The following is a 9,100-nucleotide window of genomic DNA, read 5'->3' as shown; positions in this document are numbered from 1 at the left end:
CAACCGCTCCTGTTGCGTATCTTTTTCCTCCTCCTGTTCTGGCTATTTGGCCTCCTTAAAAACAATCTAGGCGCCAGTCCCAGCACCTGATTGGCTGGCGCCGCAGTCAGCCAATCAGGTGGATCCACTTACTTGTCAACAGAAAAAGACAATACATGCAAGAACTCAAATCATAAAACACAATTGTAACAAAAACAAAATATAAATAAACATGCAACTTAAACCAAATACACAATGCATAACAGAACCAAATATAACAAGTAGTGGGTCACACTCGTGACACTCAGCCTAGGTAAAAGTCAGTTGCCACCATACTACGCAAGATTCAGTCTTTGAAAAACCAGCTCTCAGTGTAAAGTCGGTTTCTGACTGGTGCAGATATCAGGTGCCTGGTTGAAATGTTGCACTTTTGACATGTTGCTTCTCATGTTTATACTTTGTATGTTATAGAGGGGCACTGATACTGTGGTTCGATTACATTGAAAAAGATGTTAGAGCTGTTTGTTTTTGGAATTGTTAAAAAATACTTGTCTTGTACTGTGTCTCAGAAGAAGATTGTATATCCATCCACTTCTGGCTTTAAGAAGTGAGCAGTGGCAGTATTGTGAACTTGGATATTGTGAAGAACTTTTCTACTGTAAATTGAAGCTTATAATTCAGACCTTTTTCACACTTTTTCTACAAATAATTGAAATGTCATTTGTTGTGATGTTAGTGTGAACATATTTAACTATCCAAAGTTAAAACGGCTGACAGAGATTGTCATAAAATATTGTTTTAATGTTTTATTCAAAATATGTTAAAGACATGGGTCTCCATCCTGTAGCACGGTAAAGGTAAAACTTCAGTAAAATAAAACACTAAAATGATGCCACTTTGTTTACTTTTTCTCACTGCTATTTAAAGGTTCACACAACACATTGAAGATAATAACTGGACTAGATAAATGAACATTACAAATACGTTTGAATTCAGTCAACTTGGACTAAAGTGCATTAAACTTAAATATATTAAGTGCAATAGTTGCGCAAAGCAGTTGACCTTGCAACAAAAAATTGAATCAACTTGGCTTTTAGTGTATTGAACTCAAGCTTTCAAGTTAGATGTACTTAAGTTTTCATCATACATTACTCAATTATTTTAAGGCAAGCAGTTTCCTCAATTTTGTTTAGTAAATTCAACTTATCCGGGCTTAAAGTGTATGTTCTAAAGCACGAATGAATATGCACAAGCTCTGAGGAATGAGACAGAGAAGCTGTGGCTTTTCTGTGCAGAGATTACATGATATCCCTGTTCCTCTGTGGGTTTTTTTTTTTATGGGAACCAGTTTACTGCCATAGTCTAAGTACATGCAAGTTGGATTAGTTGATAAGTGAATGGTTGTCTGTCTTCATGTTAGCCCTGTGTGTGACCAGGGACCTCTCAAAGTTTACCTGTCCTGACTATCACCCATTATTGTTAGAACAAGATGGCAGCGCGAGAAGATCGCAAGGCGCAGCGTCTCCCCAGTCTTTGTTATTTTGCAGTGTTGTTCTTGCTCATGAGCTTTTGGATATTGGATCATGTTTCACAGACATTCTTATCATTGATCTCCCACTCATCCCTGAGATCTCCAGAACACGGGAGGCTTCGCACTCTACCCGGCCGGGCAGAAGCGCCCGTAGGCGGCGCCATGATGTAAATGTAAATGTAATTTATTTATACAGCCCTTTACAACAATCCATTTCGGTACCAAAGTGCTTTACAGCAGATAATAAATAAAGAAAAGAATAAGTAAGCTTGTATTTTGACCTGGGCACTTCCAGCAAAAGTTGATTTGTTGACCTCAGAGCTCTTCCAGGATTATGGACAGTTAAAAGCTCAGATAAATACGATGGAGTGAGGCCGTTAAGAGCTTTAAAAATAAACATTAAAAGTTTAAAATCGATTCTATAAAGGACAGGAAGCTAATGAAGGGAGTTAAGAACAGGATTGATATGCATATGTCTGTTAGTGCTGGTTAAAAGACGGGCAGCAGTATTTTTCACAAGTTGAAGGCGACTGAGAGAAGGCTGGGAGACGCCAATATAAACTTATTAGGGCATGGAAGGCTTTCTCAAGGTCGTGACGGCTTAAAAACATTTCAACTTTGGCCAGGAGACGCAACTGGAAAAAACTAGTCCTGACAACATTGTTAATTTGTTTGTCAAACCTCAGATGACTATCATAAGTCACTCCCAGATTTTTGATGGTTGAACTGAGCTTTGAAGACAAGGTGCTAAAGTCAGCCGTCACAGTATCCCCAAACACAATACATTCAGTTTTGTCATCATTTAAATGTAGAAAATTTTGGGCCAACCACTGCTTAATGTCAGCAATACAATCAAACAAAGAACACTGTGCACTGTTACTATTTGGCCTCACTGGCAGATAGATTTGTAAATCGTCTGCATAACAGTGAAAAGAAAGGTTGTGCCTGGCTATAATTGACCCAAATGGTAACATGTATAATGAGAAGAGGATAGGGCCAAGAATAGATCCTTGTGGGACTCCACAGGAGAGAGGCGCAATGGAAGAGGACAGGTCACCAACCATAACGGAGAAGGTTCTACTGGATAAGTAAGATGTAAACCACTTCAATGCAGTGCCATGGATGCCAACATAATTACTTAGACGTAATAGGAGGACTGCATGGTCCACCGTGTCAAAGGCTGCAGTGAGATCAAGCAGCACTAAGGCAACAGGGCACTTGGCATCCACAGACAGAGCAATATCATTGTGCACCTTTAACAGTGCAGACTCGGTGCTGTGACGAGACCTAAATCCAGATTGGAACTTCTCAAGAACAGAGTTATCCTCAAGAAAGAACCATATTTGTATAAAAACAACTTTTTCTAAAACCTTAGAAAGAAAGGGCAGATTGGAAACAGGTCTAAAATTTGATAACATTGAGGGGTCAAGATTAGGCCTATTAAGAAGGGGCCTGACCACAGCATTTTTAAAGGCTGCTGGGACAGTTCCTAATCTAAGGCAGGAGTTAATTAAAAACAGGAGACTGGGCCCCACAGTATTAAAAACCATTTTCAACACTTTGGCAGGGACAATATCCAATAGGCAATTTGTAGGTTTCAGAGATTTCACTATATTACAGAGACAAGAGAGGGAAACCCGCTCAAACTGATCAAACAGCAGAATGAGTTGGGACAGGCAGATCCTTATTTGTGCTCAAAATAACAGTATTTGTTCTGACAGAATCAACTTTGTCAACAAAATAAAGAAGAAAATTCTCACAAGTGGCTATCGATACAATATCCAAGTTCACAATACTGCCACTGCTCACTTCTTAAAGCCAGAAGTGGATGGATATACAATCTTCTTCTGAGACACGATAAGTATTTTTGAACAATTCCAAAAAAATTCCAAAAACAAACAGCTCTAACATCTTTTTCAACGTAATCGAACCACAGTATCAGTGCCCCTCTATAACATACAAAGTATAAACATGAGAAGCAACATGTCAAAAGTGCAACATTTCAACCAGGCACCTGATATCTGCACCAGTCAGAAACCGACTTTACACTGAGAGCTGGTTTTTCAAAGACTGAATCTTGCGTAGTACGGTGGCAACTGACTTTTACCTAGGCTGAGTGTCACGAGTGTGATCCACTACTTGTTATATTTGGTTCTGTTATGCATTGTGTATTTGGTTTAAGTTGCATGTTTATTTATATTTTGTTTTTGTTACAATTGTGTTTTATCGATCAGTCACAGCAGAAGTACATGGGTTAACAACAGCATTAATTGTATCAAATAACACCTTAGGACAATGACTGCTGCTAGAAATAATATTAGAGGTACTGAGATTTTGCTTCACGTACGGCTCTCTGATTATCAGTGAGACAGTCCCTTAACATTTCCAGAGACACATGCAGTTTGTCCTTCTTCAATATGTGTTCCGCCTGCCTGCAACGTTGCCTGATAGCGCGGGTGGTGTGGTTCAACCAGGGGTCTGTTCTTGGCTTGACAGATTTTTGCATAAAAGAGGCTGTACAGGTGGTCGCAGTACAGGTGGAGTGAGTGAAAGGAGGAGAGAAAATGATCAGGACAGATAGGGGAAGCCAAGCCATTCAAGGGAAGAACTGTGAGTCATTGTCATTTACTGTGAGTAAATTAATCGGCTGTGGAGGGAGTGATGATACGCTGCTGATGGGATGGAGCAAGAGGTTTGTTCACCGGTTGATTGCTGATCACATGATTGCAAACAAAGGTGAGGGAAACTTGGCAGCATTAGAACTAAGCTAAGGCTACCACCACACCGGCTCTCTTTGCCCAGCATCTTCCTTGCTAATGTGCAGTCTTTGATGAACAAGATGGACGAGATACGACTACGACTCACCCACAGTAAGAGACTTTTGGATTGTAATGTTATGAATCTCACCGTTGGTGTACTGGATAGTGCTATCGAGCTAGCCGGACTTGACGCTCATCGAGTGAGTAGATCAGCTGATGACTCCGGCAAGACGAGAGGCAGAGGTTCGTGCCAACAACGTTTGGTGTACAAACTTGGTCCCTCTTGGAAGTCATTGCTCAGCCAGCCAAGAGTTTCTCAAGTGTAGACCTTTCTCACTGCCACGGGAATTCACATCCACCGTCATCACAACTGCCTATGTTCTCCCGGATGCTAATGCCAAGCTCGCAATGAATGAACTTCATGCGGCCATTAGTAAACAACAGACTGATCATCCAGAGGCTGCTCTTGTTGTTACAGGTAACTTTAATCACTCAAACTTAAAGAGTGTGCTCCCCAAATTCCACCAGCACGTTTCCTGCCTAGGGTGACCAGATTTCCCGCTTTGTGTGGGACAGTCACGCATTTTCATTACCTTTCACACATCCAGCAAACTGAGACGTCCCGCACTGTTATTGACAAACTCCAGTTTTGAAATGCGTGTTTCAAATCTGGTATTTATCAAATGCCTTTGTGGAGAATGCAGTGAGGAATGTCATCGGGGGCGGGGCGGGCTGTTTGATCATGTCAATCAAACGGGAATGCGGACGCAGAGAGCACCCACCAACAAGAAACAATGCAAATCAGGTCAGAACGGTACCGGCATGCAGCACGAGGTATGGTTGGAAAGGGAGAAAAGCATGACTCGTACAACAAAGACTTATCTTAAATGTTCTTAGTCAGGTGTGTTAACACTGTGAAATAGTATGAAAGCTCCATGCTTACTATGTTTTCTTACTTGAGAGAACTTGGAAAAGTTGCATTTAAAAAAGTTTTTATTTGCAGTCTGTTATGTGCTACTGAATCAACTAGATGGCAAAGCATAGTAATGTTATAAGCTAAGGTGCAGAATAGAGTTTTTTTTTAAGATAATTTTTTTTTTAAAGTAATTTCAGACTACCTCCATGCATTGGTATACCATTCTGTCCTACACAAACGTAGTCTTTGTCCAACATCTGGTGAATTGGAATCTGGTCTCCCTATTCCTGCCACACCAGAGGAAACAAAACTTTGGACCAAGTCTACACAAACATGGCTGCTGCATACACCGTGACCCCCCTCCTCCACCTCGGACAGTCAGATCACATCTCTTTGTTCATCACACCAAAATACTCACCCCTCATCATTCCGTGTCAGGCCGACAATGAGGACCATCAAAGCGTGGCCAGCAGGGACAGACTGTGTACTTCAGGACAGGTTTCAACACACAGTCTGGAGTATGTTTGCTTCCCAGGCCACCTGTGGCTCACACATGGACATTGACATCTATGCCTCCTTTGTTATGGATTACATTGCCACCATCATTGATGGCGTCACAGCAGAGCAGCAGATAACAACATACCCCAACCAGAAGCCATGGGTGAACATGGAGGTGCGGCTCTTGCTGAAGGCCCAAAACACTGCCTTCATGTTTATGTTTATGCATTTAGCAGACGCATTTATCCAAAGCAACTTACAAATGAAGATATAACAAACAAGCTATATATAAAAAAAAGCTAACAATAAACTACATAGAAGGAACACACTAGTCAGACTCTGTCAGAGGTGACAGAGTAGAGATAGGGTGCAGGCTTAGAGGAAAGTACAGAAAGATAAAGTGCAGAGATAGAGGGGGTAGGGAAGTACAAGGCAAGTGCTAAGATAGGAGATGCTCTCTGAAGAGCTGGGTTTTCAAGAGTTTCTTGAAGATAGACCCCTGTTCTGGTATCGCTCGGTAGGTCATTCGACCATCGTGGAACGATACATGAAAAGAGTTCGGATTGTCTTAAGCGTGATGCTACTAGATGACAATCCTGCGACGAACAGAGGGACCAAGATGTGACATAAGCCTTTGCAAGAGCATTCAAATAGATGGGAGCTGCTCCATTAAGCACTTTGTACGCTAACATCAGGGACTTGAATTTGATGCAGGCAGCTATGGGCAGCCAGTGGAGTTCAATGAACAGAGGGGTGACGTGTGTTCTTTTAGGCTGATCGAAGATCAGATGCGCCGCCGCGTTCTGGACCATCTGCAGGGGTTTCATAGTACAGGCTGGGAGACCAGTTAGGAGAGCATTGTAGTAGTGAAGGCGGGAGATGACCATGGCCTGCACCAGGAGCTGGGTGGCATGTTGGCTTCGGTATGCTCTGATCTTTCTTATGTTTAGCAATGCAAAGCGGCATGAACGAGCAACAGAGGTAACGTGATCTTTGAAGGTTAGTTGGTCATCAATCATGACACCCAAGTTTCTAGCTACCTTTGATGGAGCAAGATATAGGGGTTCAGTTTGGATACAGATGCCGTGGTGTATGGTTGGTTTGGCTGGGAAGACAAGCAGTTCAGTTTTTGGGAGGTTAAGTTGGAGGAGATGGGCTTTCATCCATGTTGATATGTCAGAGAGACAGTCTGAGATTTGTGCTGAGACCGTGTGGTCGTCAGGTGGGAATGGCAGATAGAGCTGGGTATCATCAGCATAACATTGGTACGAGAAGCCATGTGATCGGATGATCTGGCCCAGTGAGGTGGTGTATATGGCAAAGAGAAGAGGTCCTTGTACTGAACCTTGGGGGACCCTTGTGGCAAAGTGGTGCGCTGCAGAAATGTGACCAAGCCAGGATACTTTGAATGACCGACCAGTGAGGTATGATTCTAACCAGGAGTGTGCTCTCCCTGTGATGCCCATGCTAGAGAGTATGAACAAAAGGATACTGTGGTTGAAAGTGTCAAATGCAGCCGATAAGTCGAGCAGGATAAGTACAGAGGACTTAGCTGTCGCTCTGGCTTCTTTTAAGGCTTCTGTCACAGCCAACAGAGCCGTTTCGGTGGAGTGTCCACTTTTAAACCCAGATTGGTTTGGATCAAGGAGGTTGTTATGTGAGAGGTAATCAGTGACCTGCTTAAAGACCGCCCTTTCAAAGGTTTTAGACAGAAACAGGAGGAGAGAGACCGGCCGATAATTCTCCACATGAGTTGGAGGGAGGGAAGGTTTCTTGAGCAGCGGTGTAACCTGAGCTTGTTTGAAAGTGGTAGGAAATGTGCCCGATGTCAGTGAAGCATTAATCACATGCGTGACTGCTGCAGTTACAGTAGAAGCAATGGATTGGAGAAGATTAGTAGGGACGGGGTCCAGCGGGCATGTAGTAGGACGGCTACATGTGAGAAGTTTAGACACACTGCTCAGAGCGAGAGGGGTAAATGAGGAAAATGATGCAGTAGGACTTCGGCATGCACATTTTGTGGTGGTACATGGTTCAGTAAACTGTTTGCTTATAGCTGCCACTTTGTCAGTAAAGATGAGGCAAAGGTCACCCTTCAGAACAGAAGATGAACAGGCCTTCAGCAAATCCAGAGCAAACCTGAGGAGGGGCATCAAAAAGGCCAAGCACTGCTACAAGCTGAAGATAGAGGGTCACTTCTCCAACTCTGACCCCAGACGCATGTGGCAAGGTATCCAGGCCATCACTGACTATTAACCTGGTAACCCCACCCCCACAGCCACGTACATCTCCTTCCTGAATGAGCTTAACAACTTTTATGCTCACTTTGAGAGAAACAATGACGGCACCACCACCAAGACAATACCCCCTACAGACCACCAGCCCTTCACACTCTCCTCCACTGATGTCCATACAGCACTGAGCCAGATCAGAACACACAATGCTGCTTGACCAGATGGCATCCCTGGACGCGTGCTTAGGGCATGTTCAGAGCAGCTCACTGGAATCTTCACGGACATTTTCAACCTGTCCCTCGCTCAAGCAGCTGTGCCATCATGCTTTAAAACCACATCCATCGTACCATTGCCAAAACATTCCAACCCGACGTGCCTCAATGACTACCGCCTGGTAGCACTCACACCCATCATGAAGTGCTTCGAGCAACTGGTCCTGGCCCACCTGGAGAACTCCTTACCACCCACATTGGACCCACACCAGTTTGCCTACCGAAGCATTAGGAGCATAGATGATGCCATTTCCACTGCACTGCACTGCACTGCACTCTGTGCTCACACACCTGGACAACAACGACACTATGCATGGTTGCTGTTTGCTGACTTCAGCTCAGTATTCAACACTGTCATCCCCTCCAAATTAATTACCAAACTTAGAGACCTGGGCACCAGCACCTCCCTCTGCAACTGGATTATGAAATTTCTGACCAACAGACCACAGCATGTGAGGTCAGCCTGCTCCACCACTGTTACACTCAACACTCAGGCTGTGTGCTGAGTTCTTTCTTCTACTCCTCTTCCCCCATGACTGTAGAACTGTACCAACTCCATCCAACTCCATCATCAAGTTTGCAGACGACACCAAAGTGATTGGCCTCATCAGCACCAACGACAACAAGTAAATGTCTGGAATATGAAAATATGTGTGATTTGTTTCATTATAGAACAGCTTCAATCTCCTCAGATTTACAGTTTATACAGACTGAAGGGCGAAACAATCATGATATTATTCTTTTCAGGAATTTCAACCCAGACATTGACAATTTCCCTGACAGAGCCAAGCAAATGAGAAACAAAAATAATCGAGGTAATCAGTTTTTACTTAACTATAGCAACAATGAACTGTATCCGTCTGTCATCCAGCATTTTCTCTGAGCTATCTCAGAGAAAATCTCAGGAAAAC

This window comes from Leuresthes tenuis, unplaced genomic scaffold (assembly GCF_036924035.1).
Source record: "Leuresthes tenuis unplaced genomic scaffold, fLeuTen1.0.hap1 SCAF_10, whole genome shotgun sequence".
Lineage (NCBI taxonomy): Eukaryota > Metazoa > Chordata > Actinopteri > Atheriniformes > Atherinopsidae > Leuresthes > Leuresthes tenuis.
This window is presented reverse-complemented; position numbering follows the sequence as displayed.